The 23,890-nt window shown below is 40.5% G+C and overlaps 1 long non-coding RNA gene across 1 annotated transcript in view; it reads right to left on the minus strand.

Moving 5' to 3' along the window:
- The window catches only part of Gm32014 (predicted gene, 32014), a 96,911-nt gene extending 87,724 nt beyond the window's left edge, over positions 1 to 9,187 (minus strand). Inside the window, exon 1 of the long non-coding RNA NR_110513.1 lies at positions 8,935 to 9,187. This is a non-coding gene — a long non-coding RNA (predicted gene, 32014). The remainder of the gene's footprint in view (positions 1 to 8,934) is intronic.
- Positions 9,188 to 23,890: the final 14,703 nt, after the last annotated feature.

The following is a 23,890-nucleotide window of genomic DNA, read 5'->3' on the forward strand; positions in this document are numbered from 1 at the left end:
TCTTGTCTCTGCCTGTCCAACATGGATTCACAGACGTGTCACAAGCACATTCAGACTCAAATCTCATGCTGCAGTGTAAACATGCCATCTTTTAATACGTCAAATTCTGTTTATTGAAATGGAGAACCACAGGACAAGAGTTCGGGGCTTATAATGACAGCAGCATTTGAGCGCATGTCTGACATAGAGGCTTGGCTCCAATCCATACACACATACACTCTCTCTCTCTCTCTCTCTCTCTCTCTCTCTCTCTCTCTCTCTCTCTTATTTGAATGCACGAAGGGATTTTAGGCAGCTTGAGCATAGAAAAATGGCTCTGGCAGGCCTTGCCCTTCTTCACTTCTCTACCATTTCTTCCACCTTGCTAAAAAACAAACAAACAAACAAACAAACAAACAAACAAACACCATTAGATTACATTCCTAAAGCTAACTCCAAATAAAGGTCTATTCCTTTGGTCACTTCCTATTCCTGAGGCTGACTACCAAGGTCCAGCTATCAAAATATTGAAGTCCAGCAACCAAAAACCCCAGTTGATCACATAACTAACAGGCTAAGTTTAAATTAAACACCTCATCTTAACACAGGATTTGCCCTTCATTGTTATAAACTGCCATTTGTCTGTGGGCCACGCCTGTCCCCTCCTTATCCAGAGACAGTCCTTTGTCCTTGTTCTCCTCTCTGGCACTAATAATACTTCCTCCTCTCCTTTGTTCCTTTTCTCTTCTCCTCTGTCCTCTATCTCCTGTCTTGTTCCCCTTCCCCTGCCCTCTGTCCCTCTGGGCCAAATAAATCTCCTTTTTATTGGCAATTTGATCTTGGGAGTCTTGAGCCAATACTGATCCTTTCACACTTAGCTCCAAAATGCATGCCAATGTGATTCAAAGACCATTCCCTGCACGCCACCATGTGTTAGGACTAAGCCAGCAGAAACATGAGTATCATGCTGGTAATCTTTTTAAACTCTTTCACTCCACACACTTCTTCCACTACCACTATGGTTATTTGAATATCAAAAGCACGTTCAGGAGACAGGTACAGTGTTCTTCAGTTAACCGTTTATGTGAAGTCCTTAAATCCTCTAAAGTGGCTGTGGGTCATGACTCCTTTGAGGGTCATGGATCTGATATCCTGCTTATCAAATATTTACATTATGATTCATAGCAGTAAGAATATTGCAGCTATGAAGGAGCAATGGAATAATGTTGTAATTGGAGGTCACCATGACATGAAGAACACTATTCAAGGGTCACAGCATTGGGAAGGTTGAGAAGCACTGCTCTAAGGTCAGGACTCGTGTATGCTCATGTTTTAACAGTACTCTAGCCTCTAGGGTCCAACATACTTCATGCTGCACACAGTACAAATGGGCACCCCCTTCACACACCACCCTGCACATGGTAAAAGGTCAACGTTTAAAAAATGTGTGTTGTTGTCTTGTTTCTTGCCTTGCTGAATCTTTGGAGTTCCAATTTCTTGAGTACAATTCTGGCACTCAATGAGAGCTCCCAGCTCCAGGGAAATGGAACAGATTAGCCATCTTCCTGTGGCCTCACTAAACTTCTCAGCCTATGAAAAAAACGGTGTCAGCTACAATCATGTGTGTGACATTCCTCTAAGTACTTAATGAATGTTGAACATTTATCCTGATTTCTGGTCCTAGATACCAACTGTAGCTCTCTTAGTAAAGGTTGTTTTCTCAGACTCTTCCCAAAACTCCCTAGATCCTCCCTCACATGTCTAGAATTATCTCAAAGAATTTTTTATCTGGCAAAAAATCAATTCCTTGTCATTAAAATCTGACTCACAGAGATGCTCAAGTCACCAAGCAGCAGGGCAGTTCAGAAGGGAGAGGGGGTGTAGTGACCCAGTAAGTCACAAGGTCTCACAGAACATCAAAGTGCAGAGAGGCAATTTCCCTCAGTTATTGCAGAGCATTTGCATCTCTAAACCCTTCTTTGATGCAGCAGAACTGGTGGCTCCTTTCTTCCCCTTTGTTTTATGCCCTGGAGGTATGGTGATACAAACCATGGAAGGTATTCCTGTCTTCATTATTCTTGAGATTTTAGATGAACTGGTTTGATCAATATGCATTGCTTATGCATCAATGCATATATTCTGATTGTGATTTAAAACATTTAATCTAGTGGGGACTGGAAAAATGGCTTAGAGGTTGATAGCTATTTCTGATCTAGAAAGCCCTGGTTTGGCTCCCAGTATCTCCATTAATCAACTCACAACCCCAAACTGTGACTCCAATTCCAGGTGATCTGAAACCCTGTTGTGGCCTAAACCTGCACTTATGTGGTATACATACAGACAGACAACACACAACACATAACACACAACACACACAAGTGTATAAACAAACTTTCAAAGACATTTTTCTCTCTATGCCCAACCCCACCCAAGTCCCTCTCTTCCCTCACAGGAAATACTATAAAAAGCCTCCAAAAGACCCAACAAGCTGCTGAAAGGGTCAGACGCAGATATTTGCACCCAATCAAGGGACAGAAGCAGCTGGCCCCTGTGGTTGAATTAGGGGAAAGCTGGAAGAAGCTGAGGAGGAGGGCAACTCTGTAGGAGGACCTGCAAAAAAATCAGTCTCAATTAACGTGGACCCCTAATATCTCTCAGATACTGGTACACCAATCAGGCAGCATACACCAACTGATATGAGGCCCCCAACACATATACGGCAGAGGACTGCCCGGTCTGGGTTTAGTCAGAGAAGATGTAACTAACCCTCAAAAGACTGGAGGCCCCAGGACGTTTAGATGTCTGGTGGGGTCGGATAGGGGGTGGGAACATCCTTGTGGAGACAGGGGGACTGGGAGGAGGTACAGGATGTGGAACAGTTGGAGGGTGGACCAGGAGGGGAATGAAATCTGGAGTTTAAAATAACAACAACAACAACAACAACAACAATAATAATAATAATAAAGGTTGATTGTATCTTGTTCCTGTGGGTTTTTGTTGTTGTTGTCTTTGTTTGTGGAATATATTCACATATTATATATAACCCTATAACATTTTAAAGAACAAACTTGGTCTACATTTTAAGATATCTTGTTTTTCTTGACGAGTTCTATTATGAGTGCAGATATGCCGTGGTGTTTAAGGGCTTCACAAATCATCACCAAAAGGCTGTGATAATTTAGCTGTTCTCATTGGTAGACATTCAGTTTGTGTCTAAGGTCTTGGTGTCACACACTGTCAGAGTTAAATGAAGGGTTCACTGTGTTCATTGTTGAAAAAATATATGAGTTTTCTGGAGGTGTGTGTGTGTGTGTGTGTGTGTGTGTGTGTGTGTGTGTGTGTTGTGTGAGTACAGTATCCTCAGAGGCCAGAACAGTGTATCATATACCCTGGAGTGAAGTTACACAGCCTGGTATTGGTGCTAGGCAAGGGCGGGAAGCTTTAACCACTAAGCTTTTCAACAGATCGTTTCTTGAATCCTTCTAATATGAAAGGCTTCTGTTAAGTGCTGGTGACACAACCAACTATAACAATCATTGTCCCTACCCTTAACCAATTTATACTCTAGCCAAGGATAACAAAGGACATTTCATAAATGAATGACAGATATTTATGCAATGAAGTGAAGGGAGTCACACAGGGGACATTATTTTAGAGAGAATGGCTATGGGGAGGATCTCTGACAAGGAGACATTAGAATGGAGACCAAAAGGAAATTCTACTGTGATGCACATGTCTGTAGCAAGTAGGATTTCAAACTGAAGGGACAGTGAGAGGCTAGTTACTAGAAAGCAACCTCTTTCATGTTCAATCATCTTGGTTACCAGTTATTCTTTCTGTGAGCTGGTTTGTTCACACACTTTTTCTATGTCCCCACTGGGATATTAGTTCTTTCCTTCATAAAGAAGAGTTTCATATATTATAATAATCATTAAGATAATCATCTTTCCCTTTTTGTGGTGCAAATATCCTCTTATAGATTTTTTTGACAAGAATTTTTTTTTTTGCTGCATTTACCATTTGTGTTCCTCTGATATCTCTAAGGGAGCTCTGACTTAGAATTTTGCTGCAGAAAATTGCTGGACACAGCAATAGCTGGTAGCCCTACACAAACCTCCCAGATATTTGTTGCAAATAATGTGGTTGTTTCCCTTGAGTCAATGAAGAAATGAAATTTGGAAGGTTTCATTGGAGTTCCAAAAAAAAAAAAACAAAAAAAAAAAAAAAACTCTCAGGATGGGTGTATTTCTTCTTTTTTCACACTTGTTTGCCTTTTCTTTAAGCAGGCAGAGAACCATCCATATAATATTGGGGATTTAAAAGCAGCAGCTCTAAAGCTTTTTAAAATATACTGATTTTCTTTCTTTTTATTATTATTATTGGGTATTTATTTCATTTACATTTCCAATGCTATCCCAAAAGTCCCCCACACGCTCCCCCACCCACCCACTCGCACCTCTTGGCACTGGCGTTCCCCTGTACTGAGGCATATAAAGTCTGCACGACCAATGGGCCTCTCTTTCCACTGATGGCCGACCAGGCCATCTTTTGATACATATGCAGCTAGAGACACAAGCTCGGGGGAGGGGGGTACTGGTTAGTTCATATTGTTGTTCCACCTATAGGGTTGCAGATCCCCCCAGCTCCCTGGGTACTTCCTCCAATTCCTCCATTGGGGGCCCTGTGATCCATCCAATAGCTGACTGTGAGCATCCACTTCTGTGTTTGCTAGGCTCCACCATAGTCTCACAAGAGACAGCTAAGCTATATCAGCGTCCTTTCAGTAAAATCTTGCTAGTGTATGCAATGGTGTCAGCGTTTGGAGGCTGATTATGGGATGGATCCCCGGGTATGGCAGTCTCTAGATGGTCCATCCTTCCATCTCAGCTTCAAACTCTGTCTCTGTAGCTCTTTCCATGGGTGCCTTGCTCCCAATTCCAAGAAGGGGCAAAGTATCCACATTTTGGTCTTTTTTCTTCCTGAGCTTCATGTGTTTTGCAAATTGTATCTTATATCTTGGGTATTCTAAGTTTCTGGGCTAATATCCACTTATCAGTGAGTACATATCAAGTGAGTTCTTTTGTGATTGAGTTACCTCACTCAGGATGATGCCCTCCAGGTCCATCCATTTGCCTAGGAATTTCATAAATTCATTCTTTTTAATAGCTGAGTAGTACTCCATTGTGTAAATGTACCACATTTTCTGTATCCATTCCTCTGTTGAAGGGCATCTGGGTTCTTCCCAGCTTCTGGCTATTATAAATAAGGCTGCTATGAACATAGTGGAGCATGTGTCCTTCTTACCGGTTGGAACATCTTCTGGATATATGCCCAGGAGAGGTATTGCTGGATGTACTATGTCGAATTTTCTGAGGAACGGCCAGACTGATTTCCAGAGTGGTTGTACAAGTTTGCAATCCCACCAACAATGCAGGAGTGTTCCTCTTTCTCCACATCCTCGCCAGCATCTGCTGTCACCTGAATTTTTCATCTTATCCATTCTGACTGGTGTGAGGTGGAATCTCAGGGTTGTTTTGATTTGCATTTCCCTGATGATTAAGGATGCTGACCATTTTTTCAGGTGCTTCTCAGCCATTCGGTATTCCTCAGGTGAGACTTCTTTGTTTAGCTCTGAGCCCCATTTTTTAATGGGGTTATTTGATTTTCTGGAGTCTACCTTCTTGAGTTCTTTATATATATTGGATATTAGTCCCTTATCTGATTTAGGATAGGTAAAGATCCTTCCCCAATCTGTTGGTAGCCTTTTTGTCTTATTGACAGTGTCTTTTGCCTTACAGAAGCTTTGCAATTTTATGAGGTCCCATTTGTTGATTCTTGATCTTACAGCACAAGCCATTGCTGTTCTATTCAGGAATGTTTGCCCTATGCCCATATCTTTGAGGCTATTCCCCACTTTCTCCTCTATAAGTTTCAGTGTCTCTGGTTTTCTGTGGAGTTCCTTCATCCACTTAGATTTGACCTTAATACAAGGAGATAGGAATGGATCAATTCGCATTCTTCTACATGTTAACCGCCAGTTGTGCCAGCACCATTTGTTGAAAATGCTGTCTTTCTTCCACTGGTTGGCTTTAGCTCCCTTGTCGAAGATCAAGTGACCATAGACCAATTGCTCTGTAGTACAGCTTTAGGTCAGGCATGGCGATTCCACCAGAGGTTCTTTTATCCTTGAGAAGAGTTTTTGCTATCCTGGGTTTTTTTGTTATTCCAGATGAATTTGGAGATTGTCCTTTCCAATTAGTTGAAGAATTGAGTTGGAATTTTGATGGGGATTGCATTGAATCTGTAGATTGCTTTTGGCAAATAGCCATTTTTACTATATTGATCCTGCCAATCTATGAGCATGGGAGATCTTTCCATCTTCTGAGATCTTCTTTAATTTCTTTCTTCAGAGACTTGAAGTTTTTTATCATACAGATCTTTCACTTCTTTAGTTAGAGTTACGCCAAGGTATTTTATATTATTTGTAACTATTGAGAAGGGTGTTGTTTCCCTAATTTCTTTCTCAGCCTGTTTATCCTTTGTGTAGAGAAAGGCCATTGACTTGTTTGAGTTAATTTTATATGCAGCTACTTCACTGAAGCTGTTTATCAGGTTTAGGAGTTCTCTGGTGGAATTTTTAGGGTCACTTATATATACTATCATATCATCTGCAAAAAGTGCTATTTTACTTCTTCCTTTCCAATTTGTATCCCCTTTACCTCCTTTTGTACTTGAATTGCTCTGGCTAGGATTTCAAGTACAATGTTGAATAGGTAGGGAGAAAGTGTGCAGCCTTGTCTAGTCCCTGATTTTAGTGGGATTGCTTCTAGCTTCCCACCATTTACTTTGATGTTGGATACTGGCTTGCTGTAGATTGCTTTTATCATGTTTAGGTATGGGCCTTGAATTCCTGATCTTTCCAAGTCTTTTATCATGAATGGGTGTTGGATTTTGTCAAATGCTTTCTCAGCATCTAACGAGATGATCATGTGGTTTTTGACTTTGAGTTTGTTTATATAATGGATTACGTGTATTAAACCATCCCTACATCCCTGGAATGAAACCTACTTGGTCAGGATGGATGATTGTTTTAATGTGTTCTTGGATTCTGTTAGCGAGAATTTTATTGAGGATTTTGCATCGATATTCATAAAGGAAATTGGTCTGAAGTTCTCTATCTTTGTTGGGTCCTTCTATGGTTTAGGTATCAGAGTAATTGTGGCTTCATAGAATGAATTGGTTAGAGTACCTTCTGCTTCTATTTTGTGGAATAGTTTGTGAAGAACTGGAATTAGATCTTCTTTGAAGGTCTGATAGAACTCTGCACTAAACCCATGTGGTCCTGGGCTTTTTTTTTGTTCGGAGACTATTAATGACTGCTTCTATTTCTTTAGGGGATATAGGACTGTTTATATCATTAACCATTTCTGAACTAATATCTGGGTGAATATTGTGAATGGATTAGTTGCATATTGTTCTCCACACGTGTATAGGCAAGATTCCACAGAAGTATACCTTAATACAACATATTATAATGTGTATTGATGAATTGACAACTGAAAGCCTTTGGATAGCTGAGAGTCAGGAGCTTGGTTTGAGACACACTCTTCCTTGGTAAATGCTGGAGCTGGGCTGCATAAGCTTTGAAAGAAATCCTTGGGTATGATTCTTAGGCATATCTAAAATGAGGAACATCAATACAGTTTGCTGAAAATATATAATCTGTGTATCAAATAATTAATCCAGGAGTTTCTGGGGTGAGCCCTGGAAGCTATTTTTAAAGCTTATGGATAACTACAGCACCTGCCTGTGCTTGGGAATTCTGAATGCAAGTATTGAGTTCGTACTGCACAGATCATTTCGTCACCTCATCTGTGCTTTGCAGAAGAGCTTCAGAGCTCTTGAATGTGATGAGTCACTTACTAAGTTTTATATGAACTCCAAGTGGCAAAAGTTGTATTTAAAGAAACAAGTACATGCATTTAATCACATTCTCCTGGCAGTGAAATATTGTTTGCCTCATAAGGACTCAAGCGTCTTCTTACGTTGTTCATCTGAACACCACTTCATGTCTGTGAACTTGGTGACTGTATCATTTAATGTGGGATATTTTAACTTGTATTTATTTTATTTATTCCCACTATTTTGTTATTTTCCTCAAAAGAGGGAATCATTTCCGCTGTGTCTTCATGACATCCAGCAGGATCAAGAACAATATTGAAAACAAAAGAGTGGATTATAAACTTATACCACATGACCTCATAGTCTTCAAATCATGAAACATAAACCATTGTTGCCTTATAAGAGGCATGGATAATTAGTTTCTCTATGTACTATTTATAAAGGAAGACAGCTTAATAAGGATGGCCATAAAAAGAAAACTAATTCTAAAGATAAATACCAGCATGTCCTTGTGTTGCCCATGTGCTAAACTATTAAGAGAAATTCAAACTGGCATGTTTCAGAAACAACATACATATGAAAATTCAACTCCTGTAAAACATAAAGTGATTCTTTTCTGAAAGACCAGATTAGGGAGGGAGTGGTAAGTGCAGGAGGCATGCAGAGGAGGGTTCTGGGATGCTTCTATGTTTTTATGACCCTACAAAATTCACTGTAGGAGTATGTCATTCCAATCCAATCACACGACAGAAAAACACTGTCCTTTGACCTAGCCTTCAGACAACTGCAAAACTAAGTTTATGATTCTTTCAGGAATCTGTGATTCACTTTGGACAAATGAAAGGCCAACACAGATGTCAGGCTTTCTGAAACATAGCAGCCCACATTTCAGACCTCCAGCTGAGAAACCCTGATTTCCAGAATTCATCCTCAGGACAGCAGGACTCAGTCTCTCTCTCTCTCTCTCTCTCTCTCTCTCTCTCTCTCTCTCTCTCTCTCTCTCTCTCTCTCTCTCCATCCCTGTCATACTGTCAAGAATGTCAGAATACATACCATTTTTTTCCTCTTGGCTTTCTGAGGAAACTGCATCTTGTCACTTAGCTCTGGATGCCATTGTGTGGCTAACAGAATGGAGTCACAGGAACGACTGAGGTTTCTTGAGAAGACAGAAGGCATGGTGACTCTTTTATGATTCCTCCTCCTCCTAGTGCTCCTCAGTGCATAGCGTCGATGCTTAGTTTTTACTTAAGTCCTCTTCACTGCTTAACAGCAGTGACTGTTCTTTACAACTTCAGAAGAGCTCTTCATGGATAACTCCCCTGCTTTTTAGTTCCTGCCTCACGCTTTACTTCTAAGGAATCTGGGCTCATAAAGTGTTTAAAAATGTTTAAAAGGGAGTTTTAAGAATTCTGTTATTGGTCTGTGTCCAGCTACAGTATCAAGTTTTTGCTGTAATAGCATTTTATTTTTTTTGAAAATATTACTACAAGGGATAGACTTAGTGCCAAAGTAAGAAGATAAAAGTTATTCATATTTCAATGATCCCAGAGTTCATCAGATGTACCTGGTCTTTACTTATCTTCAAAACTTGTGTGCTGTGTTATAGATGTGGAACCATTTCTCTAGGAAACTCTAGTCTACTCTCAGTTGAGACTGTTTCTGCCTGGCCTACTAATCAGTGTTGAAAATCTTTCATGAAGCCTTACCATACAATGATAGTTCTCTAGCCCTTGGGATATTATAAAACCAGAATTATGTAGACTTCTCAGGATGTTTCTGAACCTGCAGAACCTAGAATTCTGTCTGACACATAACACAATATAATTTTAAATTAAAAACAAGTAAACATGTATGAATGCTAGCAAACTGGAAGATGTATTATTTATCAGTGATTCATTATAAGTTTCAGTAAAATACGGACCCTCACAATATTTCTTTGCAAGTGGGCAGTTGTTCTTCATTCCTGGACTCTGCCAGGTTGTTCTCTGGCACTGCTGTAAAGTGATGTTGAGACAGAAGTGTAGCATTGCACTTGCTAAGATTTTTCATTCTCATCCTTAGATTGTGTGATGATTATAGACATAAGCTGTGTCCCATTCACTGTCTGATTCCTGAAGCAAAGCATGCTCTAGTAGTATAGAAAGCACATGTACCTCTCCAAGTGCAGGCTAAGGCTATGCCAGTTGAGACCAGGCTCTGGAACCCAACTTCTCATTAATGCTCAACATAGCACCCACTTTCCTCTAGATTGAACTCACCCCCCCTTCTATGGAGAGCCATAGCTCTGTCCTGTACTCAGGCTGCCCCCATTACTTAGAACAGCTCTGATGTCACATGGACATATCACATGTCACAATGTACTGGAGCCCTTGGTTGATCTTCTATCTTTCAGCCCTTGTTGATCTTCTCAAACGGATCTCACAAAACCACAGAAATGTCATCATCTCCTCTGCCTTAGACATTGTGAGCTAGAAATCAGTGACACAGTGCCCAGAGCATAATTGACATTCAATAAAAGTTTCTAGAGTTTTTACAGTCAATATCCTGTAGCAGGAGTGAGCCAAGGGGGTGGGGGGAAAGGCTTTTATTATTACCTTCAGTCCAGAGCTTCATGCAAGAGGTTGAAGAAAAGCAGTGTGAGCCTGGGGTCATTGATTGGCAGTTAATGTAGATTTATTAATTTTTATTTTATGTTTTTGTTTTGTCTGTTTTCATGTTTGTAAACTTTATGCATTATTGGTATCCATGGAAATGAAAAAAAGGTGTCTGATCGCCTGGAACTTGAGTTATAAATAGTTGTAAGCTGTTATTTGGTGCTGAGAATTGAACCTGGGTCCTCTGAGAGAGAAATAAGTACCCTTAACACTGAGCCATGTCCCCAGGTAATGTATAGAAATTTACAGATATACTTAAGCCAGCACGAAGGATAAGGTACTTGTAACTTGAAAGTCCACAATGTTGTGCTTTGTATGTTTTGTTGACATTGTACTGATTAAGTTTCTCGTATAGAAATGGCTGCCATTTCTGAAGGAAATGATTAGGGCTGTGGTGAAGCCTGTGCTTTGGAAACTAGAAGGATAGGTTTTATCTTGAATTGAAGCTAGTTTACGTCTCTATCGTCTTCTTCAAGGCATAGGACTTCAGGTTGTCTCAGACAGCAGGCACTGGCCAGAACCAATCTCCTTCTCAGAAGCTTCTGTGTCTGTCTGAAGACATGGCCCTTAGAAGTTGACAAGAGAGCAGCCCGTGGTTAAGAGGACAAGATCTCACTGAGCAGTTACACACAGACTCTGCAGGAGAGGGCCATAGTCCTGTGGCCACTTCAGCAACTGCCTGTTTCAGGAAATAGCCAATGAAATGACCTCTGGATGCATGGCAGTGAAGCATCTCAAACCAAGGAACTCTTGTGTAACTTATAGGAATTTCAGTTAAAAGAGCAAAACCAAAACTATAAAGACAAATTTTAGACTTGCAACCCAGGCAGTGTGGTTTGTGCTTTGTATTACTGAAAGAAATCTATTTACTCTGACTCTAATTTAAGCTTCAAGAAGACTGCCTAATCGCCTGGACTATAACCACTTGGTAGACAGGAATGCAAAGTACAATGGGACTAAGACCTAAGACTGGGTAACTTTGCTATCTGTGCTCTGCTGGGCAATCAAAAAGTAGGAAGAGTGTGAAGAAATAGTTTTGTACACCAGTCTCTAGAGAAAGAAACAAATGCTGTGGCTGGATGCCACTCATCATAAGAAGATGGCTTCAATTACATCTGATAATCTCAAAATGTGAGTCTAAGTCTTAGCTGATGAAGATGAGGCGTGTGTCTTTGCACAGTTCACTGAATTTTCTCTACTTCAACCTTAGCTTTAAGAAAAGTGTTTGGGTGAAAAGTCCATCACTTTCCCTTAACATTTAATAATTCTGAAGAACATTTCTTCATAATAACGGTGTTTCTAATTAGTAAAACTTCTAGCTGTAAAGGCTTTCAGCACAGGATTTTGAGGGTGGAAAGTGTCCATGTTTTGCCCAATTAAATCTTTTCCAGTCAGGGTGCCATCAGCATACTTAGAAGCAGAACTGTAGGCTTCATGAAATATCATTACCACCTTTTTTTTTCTAGCAGCAACTATTTTTTTTTCCATTTTATTAGGTATTTAGCTCATTTACATTTCCAATGCTATACCAAAAGTCCCCCATACCCACCCCCACTCCCCTACCCTCCCACTCCCCCTTTTTGGCCCTGGCGTTCCCCTGTACTGGGGCATATAAAGTTTGCGTGTCCAATGGGCCTTTCTTTGCAGTGATGGCTGACTAGGCCATCTTTTGATACATATGCAGCTAGAGACAAGAGCTCCGGGGTACTGCTTAGTTCATATTGTTGTTCCACCTATAGGGTTGCAGTTCCCTTTAGTTCCTTGGGTGCTTTCTCTAGTTCCTCCAGTGGGGGCCCTGTGGTCCATTCAATAGCTGACTGTGAGCATCCACTTCTGTGTTTGCTAGGCCCTGGCATAGTCTCACAAGAGACAGCTATATCTAGGTCCTTTCAGCAAAATCTTGCTAGTGTATACAATGGTGTCAGCGTTTGGAAGCTGATCATGGGATGGATCTCTGGTTATGGCAATCACTAGATGGTCCATCCTTTCGTCACACTTCCAGATTTTGTCTCTGTAACTCCTTCCATGGGTGTTTTGTTTCCTAATCTAGGAAGGTGCAAAGTGTCCACACTTTGGTCTTCGTTCTCTTGAGTTTAATGTTTTTAGCAAATTATATCTTTTATCTTAGGTATCCTAAGTTTCTGGGCTAATATCCACTTATCAGTGAGTACATATTGTGAGAGTTCCTTTGTGATTGGGTTACCTCACTCAGGATGATGCCCTCCAGGTCCATCCATTTGGCTAGGAATTTCATAAATTCATTCTTTTTAATAGCTGAGTAGTACTCCATTGTGTAAATGTACCACATTTTCTGTATCCATTCCTCTGTTGAGGGGCATCTGGGTTCTTTCCAGCTTCTGGCTATTATAAATAAGGCTGCTATGAACATAGTGGAGCATGTGTCCTTCTTACCGGTTGGGGCATCTTCTGGATATATGCCCAGAAGAGGTATTGCTGGATCTTCCGGTAGTATTATGTCCAATTTTCTGAGGAACCGCCAGACTGATTTCCAGAGTGGTTGTACTAGCTTGTCATCCCACCAACAATGGAGGAGTGTTCCTCTTTTTCCACATCCTCGCCAGCATCTGCTGTCACCTGAATTTTTCATCTTAGCCATTCTGACTGGTTCATTACCACCTTTTACACATGCCCTCAAATGAACAATTTAAAATTTTTTTTGAGGAACGGTAGGGCCTATAGAGATGACTCAGTGTTTAAGCATAGGGCCATGGAGAGGGCCAATACAGGTTAAGTTCTTACTACATAGCAGCTCACAAACATTGATAACTCCAGTTCCAGGGAATCCCTCTTCTGGAGTCCATGGTCACTACATACATATGGTGCACATAAACATGTATAGGCACACATATTTACACAAAAATACACATATTTGCAGAAAATAACAGACCTTTCTTTTTCAAAATGAAAGGAAAAATAACTTTGTAAAGTATGTTTTTTTTATTTTTTTCTTTTTATTAGGTATTTAGCTCATTTACATTTCCAATGCTATACCAAAAGTCCCCCATACCCACCCACCCCCACTCCCCTACCCACCCACTCCCCCTTTTTGGCCCTGGCGTTCCCCTGTACTGGGGCATATAAAGTTTGCATGTCCAATGGGCCTCTCTTTCCAGTGATGGCCGACTAGGCCATCTTTTGATACATATGCAGCTAGAGACAAGAGCTCCGGGGTACTGGTTAGTTCATAATGTTGTTCCACCTATAGGGTTGCAGATCCCTTTAGCTCCTTGGGTACTTTCTCTAGCTCCTCCATTGGGAGCCCTGTGATCCATCCATTAGCTGACTGTGAGCATCCACTTCTGTGTTTGCTAGGCCCCGGCATAGTCTCACAAGAGACAGCTACATCTGGGTCCTTTCGATAAAATCTTGCTAGTACATGCAATGGTGTCAGCATTTGGATGCTGATTATGGGGTGGATCCCTGGATGTAAAGTATGTTTATTCTCAGAAAATATGTCCTCTGATAATAACCACTCCCTTCTTAATTGTTAACAATAGTATAATTAATATAGAGTACTTGCTGTGTAGCTGGAAGAGTATTTAATGGTCTAAAGGATTTAATCTCTGCAGCATCCTTATGAGGTTGGTTCTGAGCACTGAAATTTTACAGCTGAAGAAGCTGAGACTAAGAGCTTGCTGGGAGATGTGTGACTTAGAATGGGTGAAGTCAAGTCAGTCTACTTTTGTCCAGTCAAATTTGATACCAAGCCAATAATACAAAGAATTCAAATAGTGCAGAACTAAATTTAAGACCAGATACAGAAGTTTTAGTGTCTAGACGTTTGCATGAGTCTGCCACTGCTATTTTCTGCAATTCATCAGTCAACTTGACATTTGTAGACTGTCCTAAGAACTTTCAACAAGCAGAGCTCTCTCACTGAAGAGTCCCGTTCACGCCAGCCTCCCTCCAGCTCTGAGCCATCTGCTCAAGATATGTGAAAGATACTTGACATTCTGTCCAACTCTCAATCACAAACCCAGGCACAAATTCAGCCTCTGTCCCTCTTCATCCTTTCCCAATCTGCAATCTATGTACAAGTCTATTGCCCATTAAGTAGAAATTTTACTAAATTCTCATTTCCAGTCCTTGTCCCTGTTCTCCCCATGTAAAAGTCTCTTAGCTGCTGGTCATTCAGTAAATATTTATTCAGCATGTTCTGGATATCAGCCACTGTTACAGCTCTGAAGAGAAGAAAAGTGAATTGTACAACCCTGCCCTTGGGCTCATAACTAATTATAATAATCATGGGGCAAAGATAACTTGAGTCCATTCTACATGGCAACAAAGAACTTTTGTGTTCTCCCTGGCCCCAGTTTCCAATTTTGCCTTCTCTGCTCTCTCTAGATCTGGTGAATTCTTCTCCCATCTTAGGCCATCTTTACAGCTTAGGAGAGAAAGAAATTAAGATGTTTAGAAGAATCCACTCTCTGCATGAGATCTTACAGAAGAATTTGAGCATCTTCTTTACCATTTTATGAGCAGCAAATGTCCACTAGTCATTTTAAACAATAAATGAATGCCCTTTAAAATGTATCAAGTGCATTCTGGTCCTGTCCCAGACATTCCAGCATTCCTGGCTTCATGCTAAATGTGATGTCAAGAAGCTACCTGCCTGAGGCACACACTTTCTACCCACATCCCAAGTCACACTGCCCAGGCTCTCATGTCACAATGAGATTATCATTTCTGACTTCTCAAAGCTTATTCTTGTTACCAGTGAACATCTTTTCATGAGATCAGTTTCTCTACTAGCTCAGATTTGCCTGGATGTTTTAGAAGCAAAGATTATAGCTTTTTATAGAATAGATTATATTGCCCTTTGTTTTTCTCAGAATCAAACTTTGTGCATAATAGATAAATCCTCTACCAAATCTAGCCCACATGATGTTCTTATTATTGTTGCTACTTAGATCTTAACAGATATTTTCTTCTTAATAAATACTTCCTTTGAAAGGAAAATAATACAACCTTTGAAAATCATAAATTTTGCCAAGCGAGATGGCTCACATGTTCAAATATGTGTACATGTGAAATGGTTAAATGGAGATATCCTTATAAATTTATACAGAGCCATACATACATATATATAAATACATATAAATCTTTATGCATACACACATATAAAGTTTCCCACAGAAATCTTTAGTTTTATTACCAGAAAAATTCTTATTTTCTTTAATAAGCCAAGAAGAGAAGAAAGCATAAAAAGAAAGACTAAGGCAGTATTATTTAGGAAAAGCTAAAATTGTCATATGATACAGAAATAGAGGAACAAATAAACAGAAAATAAGTTTATAAATATGTAGGCTAGGGGTGGTAGCTTCCAAAGGTCAAAGAATCTTCATTTGTTCGTTCCTTCTTTCCTTCCTCCCTTCCTTCCTTCCTTCCTTCCTTCCTTCCTTCCTTCCTTCCTTCCTTCCTTCCTTCCTTCCAAAATATTATTATATGCCATAAATTGAGAGAAAGAGAGAGAGAGAATAGCTCCTTTCAAAGATATTTAGGTAAAATTACTCTTTTTTTTAGCAATATGTTCATCTGATGCTCTATCTGACACATTGTTGGCAATGCCTCAAGCTGTTCTCCAAGGTAGGATTTGCCCTAGCAAAAGCATAAGTCATGTACGATAAATAATCTTGTGTGTTTTTTTAATTTATGAAAGGGTGTTTCCTTTGTTAACTTTCTATTGCTGTGCTAATGTACCAAGACCAAGACAACTCATAGAAAAAAAGAGTTTGTTAGGGTTCACAGCTCCAACAGGTTAGAGTCTATGGTCATTATGGTAGAGAACATGGCAACAGGCAGGCATGGCACTGGAGTATTAACTAAGAGCTTACATCTAATGCCAGCATGAGGTAGGGATAGAGATAACTCAGAATGGCATGAGCTTTTGAAACTTCTAAGCCCACTCTCAATGACATACCTCTTCCAACAAGGCCACACCTCCTAACTCTTCCCAAACAGTTCAATTATCTAGGGACCAAGCATTCAAACATGTGACCAGTGAGAGCCATTCTCTTTCAAATAGCACAAAAAAACTTAACATGGGTTACAGGTAAGTGTATTAGGTGTTGAAGTCCTCAAAGAGTCAATGCAAGTATAAAAGAAAGGTCTAAAGTATTATAAAAGCATTGGGTAGCTCTGAGTGCAAGCTGAGAACTATATTGCAAAAAGACCACAAGTTGTCAATGAGGTATCTTGGTCATGGCCTCACCTTTCTCTTTCCTTATTTCTTTCTAGAACTTTTTCTCAGAACTATCTATTAGCACCCCAATGCTGTCAGCTGTATCATGCCTCTGTGATGTTAAAACTGTAACATTATAGAGCATATTGCTACATTAGCATTTTTGTTTGTTTGTTTTTCCAGATAATGTTTCATATGTAGCTTTGGCTGACCTGGAACTCATTCTGTAGCTCATGCTGGCCACAAACTCACAGAGATCTGACCACCTCTGCCTCTCGAGTGCTGAAATTAAAGGAATGTGCCACCACAATTCTGATATATTAGTACTTTTTAAATGTTATATTTGTTGTAGCTACAAGCATCTGAGAAACAAAGTTTTTTGAAATAGAGTTGATGTTTATAAAGAGATTTTCATACAAATGTAAAACATTAAGGTTTAGAGAAAGACATTTAAGAAAAAGGTAAGACCAAGAATATGGCTATTAGCTTCTTAAAGGAGAGTCACCTATACTTTAATAAGCATATTTTAATAAGTACATTTTAATAAGTGAGCCCCCACCCCCCCAGCTACTCAATACTATCCCCTACACTTCAACAAGACTCCACGAGCTCTACCTAATGTTTGGCTTTTAGTCCCTGTATCTGTTTCCATCTACCTTTGCTGGATGAAGCCTCTCAGGAGAGAGTAGACAGAGACCTGTGATTGGGGAGGCCCCTGTGTGAGGAGTGGGTGTGGCAGCAGACCCAAGAAGGCACCAGGGACTACAGCTAAGTCTTATGACTTGCACCTGACTTCCTCATACACCTGAAAATAAGCCACAACCATCGTGAGAGCTGCACAGGTGCACCATGATGCTGGCGGTTTAAACAAGTCCATATTTGGTGGAGACATGCCCCTGCCGCCCTGATTGGCTGAAGCTGCGTGCCTGGTGAGGTGATGTGGCCTGCTGTGAGTGGATGGGGACTGAGAGTATATAAGAGTGAGAGGCCCGGGGTTCGGGGGAGATAGATGAGAGATAAAGTTGAAGCGAGAGAGATGAAGACTGAAGTTTGCTGAATAAACTGCTGTTAGAAGGACTGGTGGTTGTGTCATTCTTGCGACACCCCTGGGAGTCTATGGGGATGACCCTAGCTGAGACTTCTATCAGTGAGGGATATGGAAACTGATGGAGCCACCTCCTATAGCCAGATGGAACTTACAGTGTAGGGAGAGGGACACAAACCCACCTACAAAACTTTCAACCCAAAATTTGGTCTGCCTACAAGATGTGCAGAATAAAGATGGAACAAAGATTGAGGGAACAGCAAACCAATGACTAGTCCAACTTGAGACCCATCCCATGGGAGGGAGACAACCCCTGACATGATTAATGATAGTCTGCTGTGCTTTGCAGACAAATTAAACTATTTATTTACTTAACACCCCAATGATTGCAGTTTCCTCTCCTGCCTTTCCTCCCATCCCCTCCCTCTCACCACCCTTTCCCAGATCCACCCTTCCTCTTCTTCTCCTCACAAAAGGGGAGGCCTCCCATGGATATCACATAGCCTTGGTATATCAAATTGCAGTAAGACTAGGCACATCTACATAGATTGAGGCTAGACAAGACAGCCCAGTTAGGGGAATGGAATCCAAAGGCGGGCAATGTAGTCAGAGCCAGCCCCTACTCTCATTTTAGGAGTTCCACGAGAAAACCAAGTTGCACAACTGTTACATTTGTGCAGAGGGATCACAACCATCCCAGGCATGCTCTCTGGTCGGCAGTTCAGTCTCTATAAGCCCCTATGGGCCCAGGTTAGTTGATTCTGTAGGTATTCTTATGATCCCTCTGGCTCCTTTAATTCTTCATTTCTCTCATTCACTCGATACCCAAATCTCCACTTAATGTCTAGCTGAGGTCTCTGCATTAGCTTTGATTAGTTGCTTGGTGAATCATCTCTGATGACAGTTTTGCTAGGCTCCTGTCTACAAGCATAGTATAATATCATTAATAGTGTCGGGGGTAGGCTCCATTTTGTGTCATGGGTCTCAAAGTAAGCCAGTCACTGCCTGGTCCTTCCCTCAAATTCTGCTCCATCTTTTACCACTGCACACCTTGTAGGCAGGACATATTGTGGGTCTAATGTTTTGTGGCTGGGTTGGTGTCCCATTCCCTTATGAAAGTTTTGCCTCATTACAGGAGATGACCAGTTCAGCCTCCATATCTCTCACTGCTAGAAATCTTAGCTACAATCACCCTCATAGATTCCCAAGAATTCCAGGTTCCCTAGGTTTCTAGCTTGTCCCAGAGATGCTTCTCCCGATTTAGTGTTTTTATGGGACTCCTGAATGTGCGAACAAGGGTGTCCTGCCTTTTCTTGGGCTCTTGCTCTTGTTTTGTTCTATGTGCATGTTTTTGTTTTATCACATCTTATTATAATCCCTTAGGAGCCTGTTTTCTAATGGGAGACAGAAAAGTGTGGCTTCAGATGGGAGAGAAAGTAGGGAGGAACTTGGAGCAGTGGAAGGAATGAAACCATAATAGGACATATTATGTGAGAAGAATAGAAAAAATAGTAAGAAAAATTACACACACACACTTTAAAAGGAATTTCAAATAAGGCCATTGTGCTTCCAGTGCTCTCTTGTTACAGCCAATTTACAGAGTTGAAATTTTTTTAAGAGGTGGGCTTGCTGTAGGGTTTATAACTGACCAATACCTTTCCCTACGTGTGCGGGCCTTAAAAATTCGATAAGGGTGTCATTCCTAGAGCATTCAGCTGCTGGCCACATGCAATATAAGATGGAATCATACTGAGGATAAGTACCTCTTCACTATTTTAGAATGTTGGAAAACCACTGTTTCCAGGGGAACCATGCAGTAAAATCACAATGAATGAGGGTTATAAAAACAAAGCAGAACAAAACTAAACAAAACAAAAACCAAACAATCTTACACCCAGTCTCTGTCTCTGCGTCTGTTACACACACACACACACACACACACACACACACACACTCACCTACTCATCCACCTGCCTGTGTGTATTTTCTGCAGTATATCAGCCCGAGACTGTGAGACTGCGAGATTTACGAAGGTCAACTTGACTGTGAGCCAAGTACTCTCCTGCAGCAAGCTCAGGATATGACCACTTTCATGGCAGCAGGGTGTCTTGACATTATGAGGTAAATTGCCTCCTCTTGGCTACCAAGTGGTACCAGGAAAAAGTAATTTACCTTCTTCAGGTTACACACTCGCAGAGAATAAAGCACTCACCTAGATGAGCAAATTGCTTTTCCTTACATTATGAGATGCCGCCCTGACACTGTGTTCCTGTGCCGCCCTGGTCCACGGAGGGCTGACTTTCCAGCAGTCAATTTTATGCACTTCTCCTCTCTTCAGTTAGAGAATGAACTCGGTGAAAAAAGGTCCTGCTCTGAGTAAAAATCAACAGAGAACTGCTGGTTCTGTTGCTCCTCAGATTTTGCCCCAGGAAGCAGGCTGTATCTCCACCACAGAAAAAGATGCATCTCCAACAGGATGCAGAACGGCTGTATTCAGCAGCCCGATTTGCAGACAGCAGAGGACAGCCAGAACATGAACATTTGCAGTGGTATTTTTTACAACTTGCAAAAACTGCTTTCCTGAGTCCCAAGGCACTAGATTAAATACGAACTGGGCACAGCTCTGTGCCCCTATTAGAGAACAAGGAGATGACCACTTCTAGGAAACTCACAAGCATTTTTCACTTACAAGTGAATCCTTTTATGCCCTCCAAAACTCAGTTTCATAAATTATCCCTCATGTTTTCCAAGGGTTAATGTGACCCTCCTCTTCCTGGTGACTCACTGTCTCTTCATCCTCAGAGACAGGTGTGCCACTGGTTTGATTGTATCAAAAATAAGCATCCACTCAGCATTGAATGTTTACAGAATTAAAAGCAGGAGAAAATCTAAGACATATATCAAGATGGGCAGGTACAAAAATACACAAGGGTGTCCTGACCTGTCACAGTTTTCATGGAAGAATTAACTTCAAAAGTCAGAGATTTTTGTGGTTTGTTTTGTTTTCTGGGAACACTGCTCTATGAACTAAGAGAAATAAAACAGATACAAGACTTCCTAAGAATAATTACTCTTTAATATTAATTTGCCCCTAAGCTTTACTTTTCAATAAGTTCCAAGTTGGTATCCATATGAAAATTGGCATTTTAAAACAGACAGATGCAGTGTTTAAGTTGTGAATTGCTTCTAATCCAGAGACGCCTTACACTAGGGCAGTCTTTCTAAGCAGTAGAAAGCATGCTTTTTTGAGAAGTAGTGAATTTAATAGTGTGCTCTCCATGTAGTCCCAGGAATGGTAGATTCTCTCAAGTCTCCATGGGAAACAGCAGTGCAGAAGCAAAAGGGGCCACAGAAAGGACTGTGGGCAAATGTGCAGTTACTAATGGTGTCTATCTTTCTGTTTGGTCATCACAGAGAAGCAATATCAACACAGTAAGTTAGCTGTTGAATCTTGGACTCCAAAATACAGTACATGTAATATTAGATATAAAAAGGAGAAAGAAGGTAGAGGAGAAAGGGAAAAGAGGGAGTGGACCAAGAGGCAGGTGAGCAGAGAGACAAAAAGAGAGGCATGGAGAAAGAAGAAAACAGAATGAAAAGATATGCACCACAGCAAGAAGGGTTACCCCAAAGTTCAAGTCTGCAGTGTACTCTTCCTCCTTTGGAAAGACTGAAGCCTGGTCTCCCTTTCTACACATGCGCAGAAACCAAGTCTTTCTTGTATTTCCTTCTTCCCTCCTTCTCCTACCTCTGTAGAATTTTGCTGCAACAAACAAAATTTAGAAGCATTGTGTGTTCTGTAAATATGCTTCATGCATCTCCTTCCTGAGTGTATCTGGAATTTTATGTATTTGCCCTTTTATTAATTTACTGAAATATTTATGGGATGACTATTATCTTCTGTAAATTGTATCATACAGTAGGGCTACACACTGGAGAAGATATTGGTGTCATTTTTCAACATGGAAAAAAGTGCCTGAAGATAGGTTTACGGTGTGAGTATACAAATTGGCAAAGGCAGAAAATGGAGGACACATTTTTACATTTTTATTTTAAAGGTATAAATTTTTAAACTGTGTAAGAGGTTTTAACTTCTGTCTTAGAGCAAGTGATAGGATCATAATTTCCTACTTTGTCAAATAGCCAAATATTTGATAAAACACACGAACTGGTATTATTAATCACTAAATATTAGGCATTGAGTATCAGTGAGCTAACCTGCAGAATAGGACGCTTTGAGATAATTTCTCAGATGCAGTGAAGACAGGGCACTGGGAAGAGTGTGGACAACTCTCAGGGTTGAGAAGAGGCATTTGAGAGCAAGGACACCACAGTAGGTGGGAATTGGGAGGGCAGATCACTAGAAAGAAGTTTGCAGAGAAGCCCAGAGCTCCAGCCCCATCCCAAATGTAGAAACGGTTAGCTCCTACTTAGGGTTTCCAGCTTGGAGAATTTTGCTGTTACCATCAAATGAAAGATAGACAAAGAGTTGATAAGTCACATGCAACCATTTTCAATGCATCATTACTTTCCCCCTTTTAATTATTTTTTTTAAAGGCTAGCACACAAGGTAATAAGCTTTGGCCTTGTCTTTATCCCAAAAATGTGTCATTATGTACATTTTTCTTTTTTCTTAAAAAACTTAAGTTTTATTTATTCTTTTCACCCCTCCCCACAAATATGCCAGAAAGCTACTTGCCAGAGTTGATTTCCTCCTACCATAGGGGTCCCAGGGAGGAAACTCAAGTTGACAGAACTGGTAGTTAAACTTCTTCATCCTTTGAGCCATCTCACTGGCCCTGGAAAAAAAACTGCAAAAGGACAGAAAGAACAAAATTTAGTCTGAGAAAGAAAAAGTAAACAAAAAGTTGCGGATAGATGAAGGACAGATCAGGCGTGCTCCTGGGAAAACAGTACAAGTCCCTTAGAGTCAAGAATTATCTGAAAGAGAAAGCCCTTCATTTGCCACCTCAGTGGCAGGAGTGCAGTGGCTGACACAGGCATGGTGGAAGGCTTTGGATAGACTATTCCAAGCTGTTGACAAATCAGTAACCTCATGTCTAGGAGCTAGGTAGGCAGTCTGACTGTGTGCACTTGCTTCGTCAATGCTTCTATGTTAATTTATCTATGTGTGAGCCAAAATGGGGACACTAAAACTCTTAAGAGTCCCTCCCCATACAAATGTGAGCACTCAGTGGGTACTGAAATAAAGTGGGGAGCAAACGTGGGGAGAATAGCTGCTTTTCTATGTGGGGTAGACATGTTTACAGTGAGCCTTTGCTAATCTTGGTAGTTTCTGATATCATTTTTATGAATAGAAAAACTTGAGTTTTTAAATTCCAAACATGTAAACTGCTTGTACATTTGCATCCCCGGTGTGTACCATCATTATGTTCATCTCTGGGAAAACAAAGAAACAAAGCATGGCTTCTTTTATCAAGGAAATCAATACGCCAATATGTGCCAACCATGAACAAGTGACTTACATAAGTTACACACAGTGAGTAGAAGGGAAATAGAAAGCATTTTTCAAATTGTGAACTTGTATTTTTCTTGTCCCATCATACCATTGAAATAAATGGCTTCTTTTCATTGTTTCCTTTAACAATACTGAACTAAAGTGGTGGGAAGGTACACTAACATATTTCTTTATGTTTTCTGAGCCTGGTTTTATAGTTTTGGTCTGAGTACCAATCAAGTTACTGAATTCAACAGCATATAAATGGCTTCAGCAAACAATTCTATAAGACAACAATAATTTCATAAACCCAAATTTGCAGTTACAGCATCCTCTATGATGGTGACTTCCATGGTATTTCTGTTTCTACTTTCAGTTGCCTCCTTCCATAGTTAAACATGTGGTTGGCACTGTGTTCGATACAAAAGAGCTGTGTCAAAGAGGAAACAAAGACGTGCACATTGGTGAGATTTCTGTGTCTTTAAAAAGCAAAGTGAGGTCTGTATGTGGACAAAATATTTACTAGAATGTGTTTCTCAGCTCAGCCCCATTCACCCCTAAAAGGAGGGACTGTGGAACAGGCAGTATGCTAACTTCTACCTGATTCCAGAAGAATTACTGGGAGAAGACAAATGCCTAAGGCAGTTTTT

This window comes from Mus musculus, chromosome 9, assembly GCF_000001635.26.
Source record: "Mus musculus strain C57BL/6J chromosome 9, GRCm38.p6 C57BL/6J".
Taxonomy (NCBI): domain Eukaryota; kingdom Metazoa; phylum Chordata; class Mammalia; order Rodentia; family Muridae; genus Mus; species Mus musculus.